Source organism: Oncorhynchus kisutch, linkage group LG2, assembly GCF_002021735.2.
Source record: "Oncorhynchus kisutch isolate 150728-3 linkage group LG2, Okis_V2, whole genome shotgun sequence".
Taxonomy (NCBI): domain Eukaryota; kingdom Metazoa; phylum Chordata; class Actinopteri; order Salmoniformes; family Salmonidae; genus Oncorhynchus; species Oncorhynchus kisutch.
In genome coordinates, this window is record NC_034175.2 from 68,150,073 (window position 1) to 68,172,799 (window position 22,727).

Sequence of the window (22,727 nt, forward strand, 5' to 3'; positions counted from 1 at the left end):
TACGCCATACCAGCCTGAATACGCCCGATCTCTCTGATCTCGGAAGCTAAGCAGGACGGGCCGGTTAGTACTTGGATGGGAGACTTGCCTGGGAATACCAGGTGCTGCAAGCTTTTTGTCCACTAGGGTGTGCTCTTGCATTATATCATCAGCAACACTGCTTTGTAGTAAGCATTTGATGCTGAATTTATTACGATCAAAGTTCCTTGTGCTGTCAGGGAGCCTTTGATTTATGAGACAAATAAGAATATCGTTACTGAATGCAGCTTGTGTGTGCTTGTACTCCTTCGCCCTGTTCAAATGATCAAATGAAATAATGCTGGTGACGAGTGGAACTGGACTGATGTCTGATGGCTCTGTGTTTTCCATGGTGGAATTAGAACCCTTCTTTTATACGGATTAATCAAAGCACAAGGAATGTGAGATGTTATCGATAATAAATCAATTGGTTTTGCATGCTTGTCGTGTGTGTGTGTGTGTGTGGTGTGTGTCTGAATGTGATTGTATTTCGTCATATCGCATACATTTGTGATATCAGACAGGTTAAGATATTAAAAGTCATTGGGGTGATTCTTTTTCTACAGTGTTGCATGATGGAATCTCTTGCTTCATGATATAGTCTAGTAAACAAAATAAACAACTTTTTCACCACTCTGTCTGCAAGTGCATCCTAAACGGCATTTACACGCAGGTCGATGTGATGTGATTTATCAGAACACAAAGTGGTTACCGTCAGCTGAAAATGTTGGCACTGGAGAGAGTTGCCCTCCCACTGATGTATTCAAGTCATACTTACCTGGCAAGGGAGATACTGTGATCAAGAAGGCAGTTCACCAGGGCGAGGCTCAGCCATTGCACTCCGGCTGTGCTGACCCCTGCGAATTTCCCAATGTGGAAATCTCGATTGCATAATTTATGGTAGTGGGGACTGCTTTCGCGCTCTCCCCTGATGTCTTGTTAATGATAACTGTTGCTTGAGGAAGGAAGACTGACTGGGCTTATGAAGATCTTTCAAGTCAGTTGTGAAAGAGATGTTGTGGACCAATCGAAAGGTGGAAACATTTGTCTGTAGCCAACACATGTTGGCATCTTGTGGAAACATCATGTTGCGAATGCAGCCCCATTGCGCTTCCAATATGAAATTGTCCATTCATGCACTACTCCTCCTTAGCACAGAACAATGCACTTAGGATTTCAACATTCAGAGCTTTTGTGTATTTTTTCTGGCTAGTAGGATAGCTGCATGGGAAACTGCTGCTCATGATGTATTTGTCAGGAGTCATTGTATTTGTCCGTTTTTTCTCTCACAAGGCTGAAATATTGTGCCCTCGCTTTGAAATGTTTGTTTGTATTTCATCCAGCTATCTGTGCTAAAAAGTGATGGCTACAGCATATGTCATTTCTTCCACTTTTTGAGTGACCCAAAGTTCAAGCTGCTTGTCTAATTGGTGAAAATGCAATGTCTGTTTATCAGACTCACTTTGACTTTAAATGGCGTACCAAGCCTTGTTCCTTTGCTTACGGCCATACCAGCCTGAATACGCCCGATCTCGTCTGATCTCGGAAGCTAAGCAGGATCGGGCCTGGTTAGTACTTGGATGGGAGACTGCCTGGGAAACCAGGTGCTGCAAGCTTTTTGTCCACTAGGGTGTGCTCTTGCATTATATCATCAGCAACACTGCTTTGTAGTAAGCATTTGATGCTGAATTTTACGATCAAAGTTCCTTGTGCTGTCAGGGAGCCTTTGATTTATGAGACAAATAAGAATATCGTTACTGAATGCAGCTTGTGTGTGCTTGGTACTCCTTCGCCCTGTTCAAATGATCAAATGAAATAATGCTGGTGACGAGTGGAACTGGACTGATGTCTGATGGCTCTGTGTTTTCCATGGTGGAATTAGAACCCTTCTTTTACGGAGTAAATCAAAAGCACAAGAGAATGTGAGATGTTATCGATAATAAATCAATTGGTTTCATGCATTTGTCTTGTGTGTGTGGGTGTGTGTGTGTGTGTGTGTCTGAATGTGAGTGTATTTCGTCATATCGCATACATTTGTGATATCAGACAGGTTAAGATATTAAAAAGTCATTGGGGTGATTCTTTTTCTACAGTGTTGCATGATGGGAATCTCTTGCTTCACTGATATAGTCTAGTAAAACAAAATAAACAACTTTTTCACCACTCTGTCTGCAAGTGCATTCCTAAACGGCATTTAACGCAGGTCGATGTGATGTGATATTAGCAGAACACAAAGTGGTTACCGTCAGCTGAAAATGTTGGCACTGGAGAGAGTTGCCCTCCACTGATGTATTCAAGTCATACTTACCTGGCAAGGAGATACTGTGATCAAGAAGGCAGTTCAACGCAGGGCGAGGCTCAGCCATTGCACTCCGGCTGTGCTGACCCCTGCGAATTTCCCAAAATGTGGAAATCTCGATTGCATAATTTATGGTAGTGGGGGACTGCGTTCGCGCTCTCCCCGGATGTCTTGTTTAATGATAAACTGTTGCTTGAGGAAGGAAGACTGACTGGGCTTATGAAGATCTTTCAAGTCAGTTGTGAAAGAGATGTTGTGGACCAATCGAAAGGTGGAAACATTTGTCTGTAGCCAAACATGTTGGCATCTTGTGGAAACATCATTGTTGCGAAATGCAGCCCCATTGCGCTTCCAATATGAAATTGTCCATTCATGCACTACTCCTCCTTAGCACAGAACAATGCACTTAGGATTTCAACATTCAGAGCTTTTGTGTATTTTTCTGGCTAGTAGGATAGCTGCATGGGAAACTGCTGCTCATGATGTATTTGTCAGGAGTCATTGTATTTGTCCGTTTTTTTCTCACAAGGCTGAAATATGTGCCCCTCGCTTTGAAATGTTTGTTTGTATTTCATCCAGCTATCTGTGCTAAAAAGTGATGGCTACAGCATATGTCATTTCTTCCACTTTTTGAGTGACCCAAAGTTCAAGCTGCTTGTCTAATTGGTGAAAATGCAATGTCTGTTTATCAGACTCACTTTGACTTTAAATGGCGTACCAAGCCTTGTTCCTTTGCTTACGGCCATACCAGCCTGAATACGCCCGATCTCGTCTGATCTCGGAAGCTAAGCAGGATCGGGCCTGGTTAGTACTTGGATGGGAGACTGCCTGGGAATACCAGGTGCTGCAAGCTTTTTGTCCACTAGGGTGTGCTCTTGCATTATATCATCAGCAACACTGCTTTGTAGTAAGCATTTGATGCTGAATTTATTACGATCAAAGTTCCTTGTGCTGTCAGGGAGCCTTTGATTTATGAGACAAATAAGAATATCGTTACTGAATGCAGCTTGTGTGTGCTTGGTACTCCTTCGCCCTGTTCAAATGATCAAATGAAATAATGCTGGTGACGAGTGGAACTGGACTGATGTCTGATGGCTCTGTGTTTTCCATGGTGGAATTAGAACCCTTCTTTTACGGAGTAAATCAAAAGCACAAGAGAATGTGAGATGTTATCGATAATAAATCAATTGGTTTCATGCATTTGTCTGTGTGTGTGTGTGTGTGTGTGTGTGTGTCTGAATGTGATTGTATTTCGTCATATCGCATACATTTGTGATATCAGACAGGTTAAGATATTAAAAAGTCATTGGGGTGATTCTTTTTCTACAGTGTTGCATGATGGGAATCTCTTGCTTCACTGATATAGTCTAGTAAACAAAATAAACAACTTTTTCACCACTCTGTCTGCAAGTGCATTCCTAAACGGCATTTAACGCAGGTCGATGTGATGTGATATTATCAGAACACAAAGTGGTTACCGTCAGCTGAAAATGTTGGCACTGGAGAGAGTTGCCCTCCACTGATGTATTCAAGTCATACTTACCTGGCAAGGGAGATACTGTGATCAAGAAGGCAGTTCACGCAGGGCGAGGCTCAGCCATTGCACTCCGGCTGTGCTGACCCCTGCGAATTTCCCAAATGTGGAAATCTCGATTGCATAATTTATGGTAGTGGGGGACTGCGTTCGCGCTCTCCCCTGATGTCTTGTTTAATGATAAACTGTTGCTTGAGGAAGGAAGACTGACTGGGCTTATGAAGATCTTTCAAGTCAGTTGTGAAAGAGATGTTGTGGACCAATCGAAAGGTGGAAACATTTGTCTGTAGCCAAACAATGTTGGCATCTTGTGGAAACATCATGTTGCGAAATGCAGCCCCATTGCGCTTCCAATATGAAATTGTCCATTCATGCACTACTCCTCCTTAGCACAGAACAATGCACTTAGGATTTCAACATTCAGAGCTTTTGTGTATTTTTTCTGGCTAGTAGGATAGCTGCATGGGAAACTGCTGCTCATGATGTATTTGTCAGGAGTCATTGTATTTGTCCGTTTTTTCTCACAAGGCTGAAATATGTGCCCTCGCTTTGAAATGTTTGTTTGTATTTCATCCAGCTATCTGTGCTAAAAAGTGATGGCTACAGCATATGTCATTTCTTCCACTTTTTGAGTGACCCAAAGTTCAAGCTGCTTGTCTAATTGGTGAAAATGCAATGTCTGTTTATCAGACTCACTTTGACTTTAAATGGCGTACCAAGCCTTGTTCCTTTGCTTACGGCCATACCAGCCTGAATACGCCCGATCTCGTCTGATCTCGGAAGCTAAGCAGGATCGGGCCTGGTTAGTACTTGGATGGGAGACTGCCTGGGAATACCAGGTGCTGCAAGCTTTTTGTCCACTAGGGTGTGCTCTTGCATTATATCATCAGCAACACTGCTTTGTAGTAAGCATTTGATGCTGAATTTATTACGATCAAAGTTCCTTGTGCTGTCAGGGAGCCTTTGATTTATGAGACAAATAAGAATATCGTTACTGAATGCAGCTTGTGTGTGCTTGGTACTCCTTCGCCCTGTTCAAATGATCAAATGAAATAATGCTGGTGACGAGTGGAACTGGACTGATGTCTGATGGCTCTGTGTTTTCCATGGTGGAATTAGAACCCTTCTTTTACGGAGTAAATCAAAAGCACAAGAGAATGTGAGATGTTATCGATAATAAATCAATTGGTTTCATGCATTTGTCTGTGTGTGTGTGTGTGTGTGTGTGTGTGTGTGTCTGAATGTGATTGTATTTCGTCATATCGCATACATTTGTGATATCAGACAGGTTAAGATATTAAAAAGTCATTGGGGTGATTCTTTTTCTACAGTGTTGCATGATGGGAATCTCTTGCTTCACTGATATAGTCTAGTAAACAAAATAAACAACTTTTTCACCACTCTGTCTGCAAGTGCATTCCTAAACGGCATTTAACGCAGGTCGATGTGATGTGATATTATCAGAACACAAAGTGGTTACCGTCAGCTGAAAATGTTGGCACTGGAGAGAGTTGCCCTCCACTGATGTATTCAAGTCATACTTACCTGGCAAGGGAGATACTGTGATCAAGAAGGCAGTTCACGCAGGGCGAGGCTCAGCCATTGCACTCCGGCTGTGCTGACCCCTGCGAATTTCCCAAATGTGGAAATCTCGATTGCATAATTTATGGTAGTGGGGGACTGCGTTCGCGCTCTCCCCTGATGTCTTGTTTAATGATAAACTGTTGCTTGAGGAAGGAAGACTGACTGGGCTTATGAAGATCTTTCAAGTCAGTTGTGAAAGAGATGTTGTGGACCAATCGAAAGGTGGAAACATTTGTCTGTAGCCAAACAATGTTGGCATCTTGTGGAAACATCATGTTGCGAAATGCAGCCCCATTGCGCTTCCAATATGAAATTGTCCATTCATGCACTACTCCTCCTTAGCACAGAACAATGCACTTAGGATTTCAACATTCAGAGCTTTTGTGTATTTTTTCTGGCTAGTAGGATAGCTGCATGGGAAACTGCTGCTCATGATGTATTTGTCAGGAGTCATTGTATTTGTCCGTTTTTTCTCACAAGGCTGAAATATGTGCCCTCGCTTTGAAATGTTTGTTTGTATTTCATCCAGCTATCTGTGCTAAAAAGTGATGGCTACAGCATATGTCATTTCTTCCACTTTTTGAGTGACCCAAAGTTCAAGCTGCTTGTCTAATTGGTGAAAATGCAATGTCTGTTTATCAGACTCACTTTGACTTTAAATGGCGTACCAAGCCTTGTTCCTTTGCTTACGGCCATACCAGCCTGAATACGCCCGATCTCGTCTGATCTCGGAAGCTAAGCAGGATCGGGCCTGGTTAGTACTTGGATGGGAGACTGCCTGGGAATACCAGGTGCTGCAAGCTTTTTGTCCACTAGGGTGTGCTCTTGCATTATATCATCAGCAACACTGCTTTGTAGTAAGCATTTGATGCTGAATTTATTACGATCAAAGTTCCTTGTGCTGTCAGGGAGCCTTTGATTTATGAGACAAATAAGAATATCGTTACTGAATGCAGCTTGTGTGTGCTTGGTACTCCTTCGCCCTGTTCAAATGATCAAATGAAATAATTCTGGTGACGAGTGGAACTGGACTGATGTCTGATGGCTCTGTGTTTTCCATGGTGGAATTAGAACCCTTCTTTTACGGAGTAAATCAAAAGCACAAGAGAATGTGAGATGTTATCGATAATAAATCAATTGGTTTCATGCATTTGTCTGTGTGTGTGTGTGTGTGTGTGTGTGTGTGTGTGTGTGTCTGAATGTGATTGTATTTCGTCATATCGCATACATTTGTGATATCAGACAGGTTAAGATATTAAAAAGTCATTGGGGTGATTCTTTTTCTACAGTGTTGCATGATGGGAATCTCTTGCTTCACTGATATAGTCTAGTAAACAAAATAAACAACTTTTTCACCACTCTGTCTGCAAGTGCATTCCTAAACGGCATTTAACGCAGGTCGATGTGATGTGATATTATCAGAACACAAAGTGGTTACCGTCAGCTGAAAATGTTGGCACTGGAGAGAGTTGCCCTCCACTGATGTATTCAAGTCATACTTACCTGGCAAGGGAGATACTGTGATCAAGAAGGCAGTTCACGCAGGGCGAGGCTCAGCCATTGCACTCCGGCTGTGCTGACCCCTGCGAATTTCCCAAATGTGGAAATCTCGATTGCATAATTTATGGTAGTGGGGGACTGCGTTCGCGCTCTCCCCTGATGTCTTGTTTAATGATAAACTGTTGCTTGAGGAAGGAAGACTGACTGGGCTTATGAAGATCTTTCAAGTCAGTTGTGAAAGAGATGTTGTGGACCAATCGAAAGGTGGAAACATTTGTCTGTAGCCAAACAATGTTGGCATCTTGTGGAAACATCATGTTGCGAAATGCAGCCCCATTGCGCTTCCAATATGAAATTGTCCATTCATGCACTACTCCTCCTTAGCACAGAACAATGCACTTAGGATTTCAACATTCAGAGCTTTTGTGTATTTTTTCTGGCTAGTAGGATAGCTGCATGGGAAACTGCTGCTCATGATGTATTTGTCAGGAGTCATTGTATTTGTCCGTTTTTTCTCACAAGGCTGAAATATGTGCCCTCGCTTTGAAATGTTTGTTTGTATTTCATCCAGCTATCTGTGCTAAAAAGTGATGGCTACAGCATATGTCATTTCTTCCACTTTTTGAGTGACCCAAAGTTCAAGCTGCTTGTCTAATTGGTGAAAATGCAATGTCTGTTTATCAGACTCACTTTGACTTTAAATGGCGTACCAAGCCTTGTTCCTTTGCTTACGGCCATACCAGCCTGAATACGCCCGATCTCGTCTGATCTCGGAAGCTAAGCAGGATCGGGCCTGGTTAGTACTTGGATGGGAGACTGCCTGGGAATACCAGGTGCTGCAAGCTTTTTGTCCACTAGGGTGTGCTCTTGCATTATATCATCAGCAACACTGCTTTGTAGTAAGCATTTGATGCTGAATTTATTACGATCAAAGTTCCTTGTGCTGTCAGGGAGCCTTTGATTTATGAGACAAATAAGAATATCGTTACTGAATGCAGCTTGTGTGTGCTTGGTACTCCTTCGCCCTGTTCAAATGATCAAATGAAATAATGCTGGTGACGAGTGGAACTGGACTGATGTCTGATGGCTCTGTGTTTTCCATGGTGGAATTAGAACCCTTCTTTTACGGAGTAAATCAAAAGCACAAGAGAATGTGAGATGTTATCGATAATAAATCAATTGGTTTCATGCATTTGTCTGTGTGTGTGTGTGTGTGTGTGTGTGTGTGTGTGTCTGAATGTGATTGTATTTCGTCATATCGCATACATTTGTGATATCAGACAGGTTAAGATATTAAAAAGTCATTGGGGTGATTCTTTTTCTACAGTGTTGCATGATGGGAATCTCTTGCTTCACTGATATAGTCTAGTAAACAAAATAAACAACTTTTTCACCACTCTGTCTGCAAGTGCATTCCTAAACGGCATTTAACGCAGGTCGATGTGATGTGATATTATCAGAACACAAAGTGGTTACCGTCAGCTGAAAATGTTGGCACTGGAGAGAGTTGCCCTCCACTGATGTATTCAAGTCATACTTACCTGGCAAGGGAGATACTGTGATCAAGAAGGCAGTTCACGCAGGGCGAGGCTCAGCCATTGCACTCCGGCTGTGCTGACCCCTGCGAATTTCCCAAATGTGGAAATCTCGATTGCATAATTTATGGTAGTGGGGGACTGCGTTCGCGCTCTCCCCTGATGTCTTGTTTAATGATAAACTGTTGCTTGAGGAAGGAAGACTGACTGGGCTTATGAAGATCTTTCAAGTCAGTTGTGAAAGAGATGTTGTGGACCAATCGAAAGGTGGAAACATTTGTCTGTAGCCAAACAATGTTGGCATCTTGTGGAAACATCATGTTGCGAAATGCAGCCCCATTGCGCTTCCAATATGAAATTGTCCATTCATGCACTACTCCTCCTTAGCACAGAACAATGCACTTAGGATTTCAACATTCAGAGCTTTTGTGTATTTTTTCTGGCTAGTAGGATAGCTGCATGGGAAACTGCTGCTCATGATGTATTTGTCAGGAGTCATTGTATTTGTCCGTTTTTTCTCACAAGGCTGAAATATGTGCCCTCGCTTTGAAATGTTTGTTTGTATTTCATCCAGCTATCTGTGCTAAAAAGTGATGGCTACAGCATATGTCATTTCTTCCACTTTTTGAGTGACCCAAAGTTCAAGCTGCTTGTCTAATTGGTGAAAATGCAATGTCTGTTTATCAGACTCACTTTGACTTTAAATGGCGTACCAAGCCTTGTTCCTTTGCTTACGGCCATACCAGCCTGAATACGCCCGATCTCGTCTGATCTCGGAAGCTAAGCAGGATCGGGCCTGGTTAGTACTTGGATGGGAGACTGCCTGGGAATACCAGGTGCTGCAAGCTTTTTGTCCACTAGGGTGTGCTCTTGCATTATATCATCAGCAACACTGCTTTGTAGTAAGCATTTGATGCTGAATTTATTACGATCAAAGTTCCTTGTGCTGTCAGGGAGCCTTTGATTTATGAGACAAATAAGAATATCGTTACTGAATGCAGCTTGTGTGTGCTTGGTACTCCTTCGCCCTGTTCAAATGATCAAATGAAATAATTCTGGTGACGAGTGGAACTGGACTGATGTCTGATGGCTCTGTGTTTTCCATGGTGGAATTAGAACCCTTCTTTTACGGAGTAAATCAAAAGCACAAGAGAATGTGAGATGTTATCGATAATAAATCAATTGGTTTCATGCATTTGTCTGTGTGTGTGTGTGTGTGTGTGTGTGTGTGTGTGTCTGAATGTGATTGTATTTCGTCATATCGCATACATTTGTGATATCAGACAGGTTAAGATATTAAAAAGTCATTGGGGTGATTCTTTTTCTACAGTGTTGCATGATGGGAATCTCTTGCTTCACTGATATAGTCTAGTAAACAAAATAAACAACTTTTTCACCACTCTGTCTGCAAGTGCATTCCTAAACGGCATTTAACGCAGGTCGATGTGATGTGATATTATCAGAACACAAAGTGGTTACCGTCAGCTGAAAATGTTGGCACTGGAGAGAGTTGCCCTCCACTGATGTATTCAAGTCATACTTACCTGGCAAGGGAGATACTGTGATCAAGAAGGCAGTTCACGCAGGGCGAGGCTCAGCCATTGCACTCCGGCTGTGCTGACCCCTGCGAATTTCCCAAATGTGGAAATCTCGATTGCATAATTTATGGTAGTGGGGGACTGCGTTCGCGCTCTCCCCTGATGTCTTGTTTAATGATAAACTGTTGCTTGAGGAAGGAAGACTGACTGGGCTTATGAAGATCTTTCAAGTCAGTTGTGAAAGAGATGTTGTGGACCAATCGAAAGGTGGAAACATTTGTCTGTAGCCAAACAATGTTGGCATCTTGTGGAAACATCATGTTGCGAAATGCAGCCCCATTGCGCTTCCAATATGAAATTGTCCATTCATGCACTACTCCTCCTTAGCACAGAACAATGCACTTAGGATTTCAACATTCAGAGCTTTTGTGTATTTTTTCTGGCTAGTAGGATAGCTGCATGGGAAACTGCTGCTCATGATGTATTTGTCAGGAGTCATTGTATTTGTCCGTTTTTTCTCACAAGGCTGAAATATGTGCCCTCGCTTTGAAATGTTTGTTTGTATTTCATCCAGCTATCTGTGCTAAAAAGTGATGGCTACAGCATATGTCATTTCTTCCACTTTTTGAGTGACCCAAAGTTCAAGCTGCTTGTCTAATTGGTGAAAATGCAATGTCTGTTTATCAGACTCACTTTGACTTTAAATGGCGTACCAAGCCTTGTTCCTTTGCTTACGGCCATACCAGCCTGAATACGCCCGATCTCGTCTGATCTCGGAAGCTAAGCAGGATCGGGCCTGGTTAGTACTTGGATGGGAGACTGCCTGGGAATACCAGGTGCTGCAAGCTTTTTGTCCACTAGGGTGTGCTCTTGCATTATATCATCAGCAACACTGCTTTGTAGTAAGCATTTGATGCTGAATTTATTACGATCAAAGTTCCTTGTGCTGTCAGGGAGCCTTTGATTTATGAGACAAATAAGAATATCGTTACTGAATGCAGCTTGTGTGTGCTTGGTACTCCTTCGCCCTGTTCAAATGATCAAATGAAATAATGCTGGTGACGAGTGGAACTGGACTGATGTCTGATGGCTCTGTGTTTTCCATGGTGGAATTAGAACCCTTCTTTTACGGAGTAAATCAAAAGCACAAGAGAATGTGAGATGTTATCGATAATAAATCAATTGGTTTCATGCATTTGTCTGTGTGTGTGTGTGTGTGTGTGTGTGTGTGTGTGTGTCTGAATGTGATTGTATTTCGTCATATCGCATACATTTGTGATATCAGACAGGTTAAGATATTAAAAAGTCATTGGGGTGATTCTTTTTCTACAGTGTTGCATGATGGGAATCTCTTGCTTCACTGATATAGTCTAGTAAACAAAATAAACAACTTTTTCACCACTCTGTCTGCAAGTGCATTCCTAAACGGCATTTAACGCAGGTCGATGTGATGTGATATTATCAGAACACAAAGTGGTTACCGTCAGCTGAAAATGTTGGCACTGGAGAGAGTTGCCCTCCACTGATGTATTCAAGTCATACTTACCTGGCAAGGGAGATACTGTGATCAAGAAGGCAGTTCACGCAGGGCGAGGCTCAGCCATTGCACTCCGGCTGTGCTGACCCCTGCGAATTTCCCAAATGTGGAAATCTCGATTGCATAATTTATGGTAGTGGGGGACTGCGTTCGCGCTCTCCCCTGATGTCTTGTTTAATGATAAACTGTTGCTTGAGGAAGGAAGACTGACTGGGCTTATGAAGATCTTTCAAGTCAGTTGTGAAAGAGATGTTGTGGACCAATCGAAAGGTGGAAACATTTGTCTGTAGCCAAACAATGTTGGCATCTTGTGGAAACATCATGTTGCGAAATGCAGCCCCATTGCGCTTCCAATATGAAATTGTCCATTCATGCACTACTCCTCCTTAGCACAGAACAATGCACTTAGGATTTCAACATTCAGAGCTTTTGTGTATTTTTTCTGGCTAGTAGGATAGCTGCATGGGAAACTGCTGCTCATGATGTATTTGTCAGGAGTCATTGTATTTGTCCGTTTTTTCTCACAAGGCTGAAATATGTGCCCTCGCTTTGAAATGTTTGTTTGTATTTCATCCAGCTATCTGTGCTAAAAAGTGATGGCTACAGCATATGTCATTTCTTCCACTTTTTGAGTGACCCAAAGTTCAAGCTGCTTGTCTAATTGGTGAAAATGCAATGTCTGTTTATCAGACTCACTTTGACTTTAAATGGCGTACCAAGCCTTGTTCCTTTGCTTACGGCCATACCAGCCTGAATACGCCCGATCTCGTCTGATCTCGGAAGCTAAGCAGGATCGGGCCTGGTTAGTACTTGGATGGGAGACTGCCTGGGAATACCAGGTGCTGCAAGCTTTTTGTCCACTAGGGTGTGCTCTTGCATTATATCATCAGCAACACTGCTTTGTAGTAAGCATTTGATGCTGAATTTATTACGATCAAAGTTCCTTGTGCTGTCAGGGAGCCTTTGATTTATGAGACAAATAAGAATATCGTTACTGAATGCAGCTTGTGTGTGCTTGGTACTCCTTCGCCCTGTTCAAATGATCAAATGAAATAATGCTGGTGACGAGTGGAACTGGACTGATGTCTGATGGCTCTGTGTTTTCCATGGTGGAATTAGAACCCTTCTTTTACGGAGTAAATCAAAAGCACAAGAGAATGTGAGATGTTATCGATAATAAATCAATTGGTTTCATGCATTTGTCTGTGTGTGTGTGTGTGTGTGTGTGTGTGTGTGTCTGAATGTGATTGTATTTCGTCATATCGCATACATTTGTGATATCAGACAGGTTAAGATATTAAAAAGTCATTGGGGTGATTCTTTTTCTACAGTGTTGCATGATGGGAATCTCTTGCTTCACTGATATAGTCTAGTAAACAAAATAAACAACTTTTTCACCACTCTGTCTGCAAGTGCATTCCTAAACGGCATTTAACGCAGGTCGATGTGATGTGATATTATCAGAACACAAAGTGGTTACCGTCAGCTGAAAATGTTGGCACTGGAGAGAGTTGCCCTCCACTGATGTATTCAAGTCATACTTACCTGGCAAGGGAGATACTGTGATCAAGAAGGCAGTTCACGCAGGGCGAGGCTCAGCCATTGCACTCCGGCTGTGCTGACCCCTGCGAATTTCCCAAATGTGGAAATCTCGATTGCATAATTTATGGTAGTGGGGGACTGCGTTCGCGCTCTCCCCTGATGTCTTGTTTAATGATAAACTGTTGCTTGAGGAAGGAAGACTGACTGGGCTTATGAAGATCTTTCAAGTCAGTTGTGAAAGAGATGTTGTGGACCAATCGAAAGGTGGAAACATTTGTCTGTAGCCAAACAATGTTGGCATCTTGTGGAAACATCATGTTGCGAAATGCAGCCCCATTGCGCTTCCAATATGAAATTGTCCATTCATGCACTACTCCTCCTTAGCACAGAACAATGCACTTAGGATTTCAACATTCAGAGCTTTTGTGTATTTTTTCTGGCTAGTAGGATAGCTGCATGGGAAACTGCTGCTCATGATGTATTTGTCAGGAGTCATTGTATTTGTCCGTTTTTTCTCACAAGGCTGAAATATGTGCCCTCGCTTTGAAATGTTTGTTTGTATTTCATCCAGCTATCTGTGCTAAAAAGTGATGGCTACAGCATATGTCATTTCTTCCACTTTTTGAGTGACCCAAAGTTCAAGCTGCTTGTCTAATTGGTGAAAATGCAATGTCTGTTTATCAGACTCACTTTGACTTTAAATGGCGTACCAAGCCTTGTTCCTTTGCTTACGGCCATACCAGCCTGAATACGCCCGATCTCGTCTGATCTCGGAAGCTAAGCAGGATCGGGCCTGGTTAGTACTTGGATGGGAGACTGCCTGGGAATACCAGGTGCTGCAAGCTTTTTGTCCACTAGGGTGTGCTCTTGCATTATATCATCAGCAACACTGCTTTGTAGTAAGCATTTGATGCTGAATTTATTACGATCAAAGTTCCTTGTGCTGTCAGGGAGCCTTTGATTTATGAGACAAATAAGAATATCGTTACTGAATGCAGCTTGTGTGTGCTTGGTACTCCTTCGCCCTGTTCAAATGATCAAATGAAATAATGCTGGTGACGAGTGGAACTGGACTGATGTCTGATGGCTCTGTGTTTTCCATGGTGGAATTAGAACCCTTCTTTTACGGAGTAAATCAAAAGCACAAGAGAATGTGAGATGTTATCGATAATAAATCAATTGGTTTCATGCATTTGTCTGTGTGTGTGTGTGTGTGTGTGTGTGTGTGTGTGTGTCTGAATGTGATTGTATTTCGTCATATCGCATACATTTGTGATATCAGACAGGTTAAGATATTAAAAAGTCATTGGGGTGATTCTTTTTCTACAGTGTTGCATGATGGGAATCTCTTGCTTCACTGATATAGTCTAGTAAACAAAATAAACAACTTTTTCACCACTCTGTCTGCAAGTGCATTCCTAAACGGCATTTAACGCAGGTCGATGTGATGTGATATTATCAGAACACAAAGTGGTTACCGTCAGCTGAAAATGTTGGCACTGGAGAGAGTTGCCCTCCACTGATGTATTCAAGTCATACTTACCTGGCAAGGGAGATACTGTGATCAAGAAGGCAGTTCACCCAGGGCGAGGCTCAGCCATTGCACTCCGGCTGTGCTGACCCCTGCGAATTTCCCAAATGTGGAAATCTCGATTGCATAATTTATGGTAGTGGGGGACTGCGTTCGCGCTCTCCCCTGATGTCTTGTTTAATGATAAACTGTTGCTTGAGGAAGGAAGACTGACTGGGCTTATGAAGATCTTTCAAGTCAGTTGTGAAAGAGATGTTGTGGACCAATCGAAAGGTGGAAACATTTGTCTGTAGCCAAACAATGTTGGCATCTTGTGGAAACATCATGTTGCGAAATGCAGCCCCATTGCGCTTCCAATATGAAATTGTCCATTCATGCACTACTCCTCCTTAGCACAGAACAATGCACTTAGGATTTCAACATTCAGAGCTTTTGTGTATTTTTTCTGGCTAGTAGGATAGCTGCATGGGAAACTGCTGCTCATGATGTATTTGTCAGGAGTCATTGTATTTGTCCGTTTTTTCTCACAAGGCTGAAATATGTGCCCTCGCTTTGAAATGTTTGTTTGTATTTCATCCAGCTATCTGTGCTAAAAAGTGATGGCTACAGCATATGTCATTTCTTCCACTTTTTGAGTGACCCAAAGTTCAAGCTGCTTGTCTAATTGGTGAAAATGCAATGTCTGTTTATCAGACTCACTTTGACTTTAAATGGCGTACCAAGCCTTGTTCCTTTGCTTACGGCCATACCAGCCTGAATACGCCCGATCTCGTCTGATCTCGGAAGCTAAGCAGGATCGGGCCTGGTTAGTACTTGGATGGGAGACTGCCTGGGAATACCAGGTGCTGCAAGCTTTTTGTCCACTAGGGTGTGCTCTTGCATTATATCATCAGCAACACTGCTTTGTAGTAAGCATTTGATGCTGAATTTATTACGATCAAAGTTCCTTGTGCTGTCAGGGAGCCTTTGATTTATGAGACAAATAAGAATATCGTTACTGAATGCAGCTTGTGTGTGCTTGGTACTCCTTCGCCCTGTTCAAATGATCAAATGAAATAATGCTGGTGACGAGTGGAACTGGACTGATGTCTGATGGCTCTGTGTTTTCCATGGTGGAATTAGAACCCTTCTTTTACGGAGTAAATCAAAAGCACAAGAGAATGTGAGATGTTATCGATAATAAATCAATTGGTTTCATGCATTTGTCTGTGTGTGTGTGTGTGTGTGTGTGTGTGTGTGTGTCTGAATGTGATTGTATTTCGTCATATCGCATACATTTGTGATATCAGACAGGTTAAGATATTAAAAAGTCATTGGGGTGATTCTTTTTCTACAGTGTTGCATGATGGGAATCTCTTGCTTCACTGATATAGTCTAGTAAACAAAATAAACAACTTTTTCACCACTCTGTCTGCAAGTGCATTCCTAAACGGCATTTAACGCAGGTCGATGTGATGTGATATTATCAGAACACAAAGTGGTTACCGTCAGCTGAAAATGTTGGCACTGGAGAGAGTTGCCCTCCACTGATGTATTCAAGTCATACTTACCTGGCAAGGGAGATACTGTGATCAAGAAGGCAGTTCACGCAGGGCGAGGCTCAGCCATTGCACTCCGGCTGTGCTGACCCCTGCGAATTTCCCAAATGTGGAAATCTCGATTGCATAATTTATGGTAGTGGGGGACTGCGTTCGCGCTCTCCCCTGATGTCTTGTTTAATGATAAACTGTTGCTTGAGGAAGGAAGACTGACTGGGCTTATGAAGATCTTTCAAGTCAGTTGTGAAAGAGATGTTGTGGACCAATCGAAAGGTGGAAACATTTGTCTGTAGCCAAACAATGTTGGCATCTTGTGGAAACATCATGTTGCGAAATGCAGCCCCATTGCGCTTCCAATATGAAATTGTCCATTCATGCACTACTCCTCCTTAGCACAGAACAATGCACTTAGGATTTCAACATTCAGAGCTTTTGTGTATTTTTTCTGGCTAGTAGGATAGCTGCATGGGAAACTGCTGCTCATGATGTATTTGTCAGGAGTCATTGTATTTGTCCGTTTTTTCTCACAAGGCTGAAATATGTGCCCTCGCTTTGAAATGTTTGTTTGTATTTCATCCAGCTATCTGTGCTAAAAAGTGATGGCTACAGCATATGTCATTTCTTCCACTTTTTGAGTGACCCAAAGTTCAAGCTGCTTGTCTAATTGGTGAAAATGCAATGTCTGTTTATCAGACTCACTTTGACTTTAAATGGCGTACCAAGCCTTGTTCCTTTGCTTACGGCCATACCAGCCTGAATACGCCCGATCTCGTCTGATCTCGGAAGCTAAGCAGGATCGGGCCTGGTTAGTACTTGGATGGGAGACTGCCTGGGAATACCAGGTGCTGCAAGCTTTTTGTCCACTAGGGTGTGCTCTTGCATTATATCATCAGCAACACTGCTTTGTAGTAAGCATTTGATGCTGAATTTATTACGATCAAAGTTCCTTGTGCTGTCAGGGAGCCTTTGATTTATGAGACAAATAAGAATATCGTTACTGAATGCAGCTTGTGTGTGCTTGGTACTCCTTCGCCCTGTTCAAATGATCAAATGAAATAATGCTGGTGACGAGTGGAACTGGACTGATGTCTGATGGCTCTGTGTTTTCCATGGTGGAATTAGAACCCTTCTTTTACGGAGTAAATCAAAAGCACAAGAGAATGTGAGATGTTATCGATAATAAATCAATTGGTTTCATGCATTTGTCTGTGTGTGTGTGTGTGTGTGTGTGTGTGTGTGTCTGAATGTGATTGTATTTCGTCATATCGCATACATTTGTGATATCAGACAGGTTAAGATATTAAAAAGTCATTGGGGTGATTCTTTTTCTACAGTGTTGCATGATGGGAATCTCTTGCTTCACTGATATAGTCTAGTAAACAAAATAAACAACTTTTTCACCACTCTGTCTGCAAGTGCATTCCTAAACGGCATTTAACGCAGGTCGATGTGATGTGATATTATCAGAACACAAAGTGGTTACCGTCAGCTGAAAATGTTGGCACTGGAGAGAGTTGCCCTCCACTGATGTATTCAAGTCATACTTACCTGGCAAGGGAGATACTGTGATCAAGAAGGCAGTTCACCCAGGGCGAGGCTCAGCCATTGCACTCCGGCTGTGCTGACCCCTGCGAATTTCCCAAATGTGGAAATCTCGATTGCATAATTTATGGTAGTGGGGGACTGCGTTCGCGCTCTCCCCTGATGTCTTGTTTAATGATAAACTGTTGCTTGAGGAAGGAAGACTGACTGGGCTTATGAAGATCTTTCAAGTCAGTTGTGAAAGAGATGTTGTGGACCAATCGAAAGGTGGAAACATTTGTCTGTAGCCAAACAATGTTGGCATCTTGTGGAAACATCATGTTGCGAAATGCAGCCCCATTGCGCTTCCAATATGAAATTGTCCATTCATGCACTACTCCTCCTTAGCACAGAACAATGCACTTAGGATTTCAACATTCAGAGCTTTTGTGTATTTTTTCTGGCTAGTAGGATAGCTGCATGGGAAACTGCTGCTCATGATGTATTTGTCAGGAGTCATTGTATTTGTCCGTTTTTTCTCACAAGGCTGAAATATGTGCCCTCGCTTTGAAATGTTTGTTTGTATTTCATCCAGCTATCTGTGCTAAAAAGTGATGGCTACAGCATATGTCATTTCTTCCACTTTTTGAGTGACCCAAAGTTCAAGCTGCTTGTCTAATTGGTGAAAATGCAATGTCTGTTTATCAGACTCACTTTGACTTTAAATGGCGTACCAAGCCTTGTTCCTTTGCTTACGGCCATACCAGCCTGAATACGCCCGATCTCGTCTGATCTCGGAAGCTAAGCAGGATCGGGCCTGGTTAGTACTTGGATGGGAGACTGCCTGGGAATACCAGGTGCTGCAAGCTTTTTGTCCACTAGGGTGTGCTCTTGCATTATATCATCAGCAACACTGCTTTGTAGTAAGCATTTGATGCTGAATTTATTACGATCAAAGTTCCTTGTGCTGTCAGGGAGCCTTTGATTTATGAGACAAATAAGAATATCGTTACTGAATGCAGCTTGTGTGTGCTTGGTACTCCTTCGCCCTGTTCAAATGATCAAATGAAATAATGCTGGTGACGAGTGGAACTGGACTGATGTCTGATGGCTCTGTGTTTTCCATGGTGGAATTAGAACCCTTCTTTTACGGAGTAAATCAAAAGCACAAGAGAATGTGAGATGTTATCGATAATAAATCAATTGGTTTCATGCATTTGTCTGTGTGTGTGTGTGTGTGTGTGTGTGTGTGTGTGTCTGAATGTGATTGTATTTCGTCATATCGCATACATTTGTGATATCAGACAGGTTAAGATATTAAAAAGTCATTGGGGTGATTCTTTTTCTACAGTGTTGCATGATGGGAATCTCTTGCTTCACTGATATAGTCTAGTAAACAAAATAAACAACTTTTTCACCACTCTGTCTGCAAGTGCATTCCTAAACGGCATTTAACGCAGGTCGATGTGATGTGATATTATCAGAACACAAAGTGGTTACCGTCAGCTGAAAATGTTGGCACTGGAGAGAGTTGCCCTCCACTGATGTAATCAAGTCATACTTACCTGGCAAGGGAGATACTGTGATCAAGAAGGCAGTTCACCCAGGGCGAGGCTCAGCCATTGCACTCCGGCTGTGCTGACCCCTGCGAATTTCCCAAATGTGGAAATCTCGATTGCATAATTTATGGTAGTGGGGGACTGCGTTCGCGCTCTCCCCTGATGTCTTGTTTAATGATAAACTGTTGCTTGAGGAAGGAAGACTGACTGGGCTTATGAAGATCTTTCAAGTCAGTTGTGAAAGAGATGTTGTGGACCAATCGAAAGGTGGAAACATTTGTCTGTAGCCAAACAATGTTGGCATCTTGTGGAAACATCATGTTGCGAAATGCAGCCCCATTGCGCTTCCAATATGAAATTGTCCATTCATGCACTACTCCTCCTTAGCACAGAACAATGCACTTAGGATTTCAACATTCAGAGCTTTTGTGTATTTTTTCTGGCTAGTAGGATAGCTGCATGGGAAACTGCTGCTCATGATGTATTTGTCAGGAGTCATTGTATTTGTCCGTTTTTTCTCACAAGGCTGAAATATGTGCCCTCGCTTTGAAATGTTTGTTTGTATTTCATCCAGCTATCTGTGCTAAAAAGTGATGGCTACAGCATATGTCATTTCTTCCACTTTTTGAGTGACCCAAAGTTCAAGCTGCTTGTCTAATTGGTGAAAATGCAATGTCTGTTTATCAGACTCACTTTGACTTTAAATGGCGTACCAAGCCTTGTTCCTTTGCTTACGGCCATACCAGCCTGAATACGCCCGATCTCGTCTGATCTCGGAAGCTAAGCAGGATCGGGCCTGGTTAGTACTTGGATGGGAGACTGCCTGGGAATACCAGGTGCTGCAAGCTTTTTGTCCACTAGGGTGTGCTCTTGCATTATATCATCAGCAACACTGCTTTGTAGTAAGCATTTGATGCTGAATTTATTACGATCAAAGTTCCTTGTGCTGTCAGGGAGCCTTTGATTTATGAGACAAATAAGAATATCGTTACTGAATGCAGCTTGTGTGTGCTTGGTACTCCTTCGCCCTGTTCAAATGATCAAATGAAATAATGCTGGTGACGAGTGGAACTGGACTGATGTCTGATGGCTCTGTGTTTTCCATGGTGGAATTAGAACCCTTCTTTTACGGAGTAAATCAAAAGCACAAGAGAATGTGAGATGTTATCGATAATAAATCAATTGGTTTCATGCATTTGTCTGTGTGTGTGTGTGTGTGTGTGTGTGTGTGTGTCTGAATGTGATTGTATTTCGTCATATCGCATACATTTGTGATATCAGACAGGTTAAGATATTAAAAAGTCATTGGGGTGATTCTTTTTCTACAGTGTTGCATGATGGGAATCTCTTGCTTCACTGATATAGTCTAGTAAACAAAATAAACAACTTTTTCACCACTCTGTCTGCAAGTGCATTCCTAAACGGCATTTAACGCAGGTCGATGTGATGTGATATTATCAGAACACAAAGTGGTTACCGTCAGCTGAAAATGTTGGCACTGGAGAGAGTTGCCCTCCACTGATGTAATCAAGTCATACTTACCTGGCAAGGGAGATACTGTGATCAAGAAGGCAGTTCACCCAGGGCGAGGCTCAGCCATTGCACTCCGGCTGTGCTGACCCCTGCGAATTTCCCAAATGTGGAAATCTCGATTGCATAATTTATGGTAGTGGGGGACTGCGTTCGCGCTCTCCCCTGATGTCTTGTTTAATGATAAACTGTTGCTTGAGGAAGGAAGACTGACTGGGCTTATGAAGATCTTTCAAGTCAGTTGTGAAAGAGATGTTGTGGACCAATCGAAAGGTGGAAACATTTGTCTGTAGCCAAACAATGTTGGCATCTTGTGGAAACATCATGTTGCGAAATGCAGCCCCATTGCGCTTCCAATATGAAATTGTCCATTCATGCACTACTCCTCCTTAGCACAGAACAATGCACTTAGGATTTCAACATTCAGAGCTTTTGTGTATTTTTTCTGGCTAGTAGGATAGCTGCATGGGAAACTGCTGCTCATGATGTATTTGTCAGGAGTCATTGTATTTGTCCGTTTTTTCTCACAAGGCTGAAATATGTGCCCTCGCTTTGAAATGTTTGTTTGTATTTCATCCAGCTATCTGTGCTAAAAAGTGATGGCTACAGCATATGTCATTTCTTCCACTTTTTGAGTGACCCAAAGTTCAAGCTGCTTGTCTAATTGGTGAAAATGCAATGTCTGTTTATCAGACTCACTTTGACTTTAAATGGCGTACCAAGCCTTGTTCCTTTGCTTACGGCCATACCAGCCTGAATACGCCCGATCTCGTCTGATCTCGGAAGCTAAGCAGGATCGGGCCTGGTTAGTACTTGGATGGGAGACTGCCTGGGAATACCAGGTGCTGCAAGCTTTTTGTCCACTAGGGTGTGCTCTTGCATTATATCATCAGCAACACTGCTTTGTAGTAAGCATTTGATGCTGAATTTATTACGATCAAAGTTCCTTGTGCTGTCAGGGAGCCTTTGATTTATGAGACAAATAAGAATATCGTTACTGAATGCAGCTTGTGTGTGCTTGGTACTCCTTCGCCCTGTTCAAATGATCAAATGAAATAATGCTGGTGACGAGTGGAACTGGACTGATGTCTGATGGCTCTGTGTTTTCCATGGTGGAATTAGAACCCTTCTTTTACGGAGTAAATCAAAAGCACAAGAGAATGTGAGATGTTATCGATAATAAATCAATTGGTTTCATGCATTTGTCTGTGTGTGTGTGTGTGTGTGTGTGTGTGTGTGTGTCTGAATGTGATTGTATTTCGTCATATCGCATACATTTGTGATATCAGACAGGTTAAGATATTAAAAAGTCATTGGGGTGATTCTTTTTCTACAGTGTTGCATGATGGGAATCTCTTGCTTCACTGATATAGTCTAGTAAACAAAATAAACAACTTTTTCACCACTCTGTCTGCAAGTGCATTCCTAAACGGCATTTAACGCAGGTCGATGTGATGTGATATTATCAGAACACAAAGTGGTTACCGTCAGCTGAAAATGTTGGCACTGGAGAGAGTTGCCCTCCACTGATGTATTCAAGTCATACTTACCTGGCAAGGGAGATACTGTGATCAAGAAGGCAGTTCACCCAGGGCGAGGCTCAGCCATTGCACTCCGGCTGTGCTGACCCCTGCGAATTTCCCAAATGTGGAAATCTCGATTGCATAATTTATGGTAGTGGGGGACTGCGTTCGCGCTCTCCCCTGATGTCTTGTTTAATGATAAACTGTTGCTTGAGGAAGGAAGACTGACTGGGCTTATGAAGATCTTTCAAGTCAGTTGTGAAAGAGATGTTGTGGACCAATCGAAAGGTGGAAACATTTGTCTGTAGCCAAACAATGTTGGCATCTTGTGGAAACATCATGTTGCGAAATGCAGCCCCATTGCGCTTCCAATATGAAATTGTCCATTCATGCACTACTCCTCCTTAGCACAGAACAATGCACTTAGGATTTCAACAT

At 42.4% G+C, this 22,727-nt stretch overlaps 29 non-coding genes across 29 annotated transcripts; all 29 read left to right on the plus strand.

Annotated features, from left to right (window-relative positions):
- The first annotated feature begins 788 nt into the window (after positions 1–788).
- On the plus strand, positions 789–948 carry LOC116356870 (U1 spliceosomal RNA). Its single transcript, XR_004205173.1, has one exon. It is a non-coding gene; the product is annotated as a U1 spliceosomal RNA (small nuclear RNA).
- Positions 949–1,516: 568 nt separating this feature from the next.
- LOC116356937 (5S ribosomal RNA) lies at positions 1,517–1,634 on the plus strand. The gene has a single exon (XR_004205225.1). It is a non-coding gene; the product is annotated as a 5S ribosomal RNA (ribosomal RNA).
- A 684-nt stretch (positions 1,635–2,318) lies between these two features.
- On the plus strand, positions 2,319–2,483 carry LOC116356871 (U1 spliceosomal RNA). The gene has a single exon (XR_004205174.1). It is a non-coding gene; the product is annotated as a U1 spliceosomal RNA (small nuclear RNA).
- Positions 2,484–3,051: 568 nt separating this feature from the next.
- LOC116356849 (5S ribosomal RNA) lies at positions 3,052–3,170 on the plus strand. Its single transcript, XR_004205145.1, has one exon. It is a non-coding gene; the product is annotated as a 5S ribosomal RNA (ribosomal RNA).
- Positions 3,171–3,852: 682 nt separating this feature from the next.
- LOC116356850 (U1 spliceosomal RNA) lies at positions 3,853–4,016 on the plus strand. The gene has a single exon (XR_004205147.1). It is a non-coding gene; the product is annotated as a U1 spliceosomal RNA (small nuclear RNA).
- A 567-nt stretch (positions 4,017–4,583) lies between these two features.
- On the plus strand, positions 4,584–4,702 carry LOC116356928 (5S ribosomal RNA). The gene has a single exon (XR_004205217.1). It is a non-coding gene; the product is annotated as a 5S ribosomal RNA (ribosomal RNA).
- A 686-nt stretch (positions 4,703–5,388) lies between these two features.
- LOC116356853 (U1 spliceosomal RNA) lies at positions 5,389–5,552 on the plus strand. The gene has a single exon (XR_004205150.1). It is a non-coding gene; the product is annotated as a U1 spliceosomal RNA (small nuclear RNA).
- A 567-nt stretch (positions 5,553–6,119) lies between these two features.
- Positions 6,120–6,238, plus strand: LOC116356941 (5S ribosomal RNA). Its single transcript, XR_004205228.1, has one exon. It is a non-coding gene; the product is annotated as a 5S ribosomal RNA (ribosomal RNA).
- A 692-nt stretch (positions 6,239–6,930) lies between these two features.
- On the plus strand, positions 6,931–7,094 carry LOC116356856 (U1 spliceosomal RNA). The gene has a single exon (XR_004205152.1). It is a non-coding gene; the product is annotated as a U1 spliceosomal RNA (small nuclear RNA).
- A 567-nt stretch (positions 7,095–7,661) lies between these two features.
- Positions 7,662–7,780, plus strand: LOC116356951 (5S ribosomal RNA). Its single transcript, XR_004205232.1, has one exon. It is a non-coding gene; the product is annotated as a 5S ribosomal RNA (ribosomal RNA).
- Positions 7,781–8,468: 688 nt separating this feature from the next.
- On the plus strand, positions 8,469–8,632 carry LOC116356857 (U1 spliceosomal RNA). Its single transcript, XR_004205154.1, has one exon. It is a non-coding gene; the product is annotated as a U1 spliceosomal RNA (small nuclear RNA).
- A 567-nt stretch (positions 8,633–9,199) lies between these two features.
- On the plus strand, positions 9,200–9,318 carry LOC116356962 (5S ribosomal RNA). The gene has a single exon (XR_004205245.1). It is a non-coding gene; the product is annotated as a 5S ribosomal RNA (ribosomal RNA).
- A 688-nt stretch (positions 9,319–10,006) lies between these two features.
- LOC116356858 (U1 spliceosomal RNA) lies at positions 10,007–10,170 on the plus strand. The gene has a single exon (XR_004205155.1). It is a non-coding gene; the product is annotated as a U1 spliceosomal RNA (small nuclear RNA).
- A 567-nt stretch (positions 10,171–10,737) lies between these two features.
- Positions 10,738–10,856, plus strand: LOC116356859 (5S ribosomal RNA). Its single transcript, XR_004205157.1, has one exon. It is a non-coding gene; the product is annotated as a 5S ribosomal RNA (ribosomal RNA).
- A 690-nt stretch (positions 10,857–11,546) lies between these two features.
- Positions 11,547–11,710, plus strand: LOC116356860 (U1 spliceosomal RNA). Its single transcript, XR_004205158.1, has one exon. It is a non-coding gene; the product is annotated as a U1 spliceosomal RNA (small nuclear RNA).
- Positions 11,711–12,277: 567 nt separating this feature from the next.
- Positions 12,278–12,396, plus strand: LOC116356872 (5S ribosomal RNA). Its single transcript, XR_004205176.1, has one exon. It is a non-coding gene; the product is annotated as a 5S ribosomal RNA (ribosomal RNA).
- Positions 12,397–13,082: 686 nt separating this feature from the next.
- On the plus strand, positions 13,083–13,246 carry LOC116356861 (U1 spliceosomal RNA). Its single transcript, XR_004205159.1, has one exon. It is a non-coding gene; the product is annotated as a U1 spliceosomal RNA (small nuclear RNA).
- Positions 13,247–13,813: 567 nt separating this feature from the next.
- Positions 13,814–13,932, plus strand: LOC116356885 (5S ribosomal RNA). Its single transcript, XR_004205185.1, has one exon. It is a non-coding gene; the product is annotated as a 5S ribosomal RNA (ribosomal RNA).
- Positions 13,933–14,622: 690 nt separating this feature from the next.
- LOC116356949 (U1 spliceosomal RNA) lies at positions 14,623–14,786 on the plus strand. Its single transcript, XR_004205230.1, has one exon. It is a non-coding gene; the product is annotated as a U1 spliceosomal RNA (small nuclear RNA).
- Positions 14,787–15,353: 567 nt separating this feature from the next.
- On the plus strand, positions 15,354–15,472 carry LOC116356899 (5S ribosomal RNA). The gene has a single exon (XR_004205197.1). It is a non-coding gene; the product is annotated as a 5S ribosomal RNA (ribosomal RNA).
- Positions 15,473–16,160: 688 nt separating this feature from the next.
- LOC116356862 (U1 spliceosomal RNA) lies at positions 16,161–16,324 on the plus strand. Its single transcript, XR_004205160.1, has one exon. It is a non-coding gene; the product is annotated as a U1 spliceosomal RNA (small nuclear RNA).
- A 567-nt stretch (positions 16,325–16,891) lies between these two features.
- Positions 16,892–17,010, plus strand: LOC116356921 (5S ribosomal RNA). The gene has a single exon (XR_004205204.1). It is a non-coding gene; the product is annotated as a 5S ribosomal RNA (ribosomal RNA).
- A 686-nt stretch (positions 17,011–17,696) lies between these two features.
- On the plus strand, positions 17,697–17,860 carry LOC116356950 (U1 spliceosomal RNA). The gene has a single exon (XR_004205231.1). It is a non-coding gene; the product is annotated as a U1 spliceosomal RNA (small nuclear RNA).
- Positions 17,861–18,427: 567 nt separating this feature from the next.
- Positions 18,428–18,546, plus strand: LOC116356922 (5S ribosomal RNA). Its single transcript, XR_004205205.1, has one exon. It is a non-coding gene; the product is annotated as a 5S ribosomal RNA (ribosomal RNA).
- A 688-nt stretch (positions 18,547–19,234) lies between these two features.
- LOC116356952 (U1 spliceosomal RNA) lies at positions 19,235–19,398 on the plus strand. Its single transcript, XR_004205233.1, has one exon. It is a non-coding gene; the product is annotated as a U1 spliceosomal RNA (small nuclear RNA).
- A 567-nt stretch (positions 19,399–19,965) lies between these two features.
- Positions 19,966–20,084, plus strand: LOC116356923 (5S ribosomal RNA). The gene has a single exon (XR_004205207.1). It is a non-coding gene; the product is annotated as a 5S ribosomal RNA (ribosomal RNA).
- A 686-nt stretch (positions 20,085–20,770) lies between these two features.
- LOC116356953 (U1 spliceosomal RNA) lies at positions 20,771–20,934 on the plus strand. The gene has a single exon (XR_004205234.1). It is a non-coding gene; the product is annotated as a U1 spliceosomal RNA (small nuclear RNA).
- A 567-nt stretch (positions 20,935–21,501) lies between these two features.
- LOC116356925 (5S ribosomal RNA) lies at positions 21,502–21,620 on the plus strand. Its single transcript, XR_004205208.1, has one exon. It is a non-coding gene; the product is annotated as a 5S ribosomal RNA (ribosomal RNA).
- Positions 21,621–22,308: 688 nt separating this feature from the next.
- Positions 22,309–22,472, plus strand: LOC116356954 (U1 spliceosomal RNA). Its single transcript, XR_004205235.1, has one exon. It is a non-coding gene; the product is annotated as a U1 spliceosomal RNA (small nuclear RNA).
- The last annotated feature ends 255 nt before the right edge of the window (positions 22,473–22,727 follow it).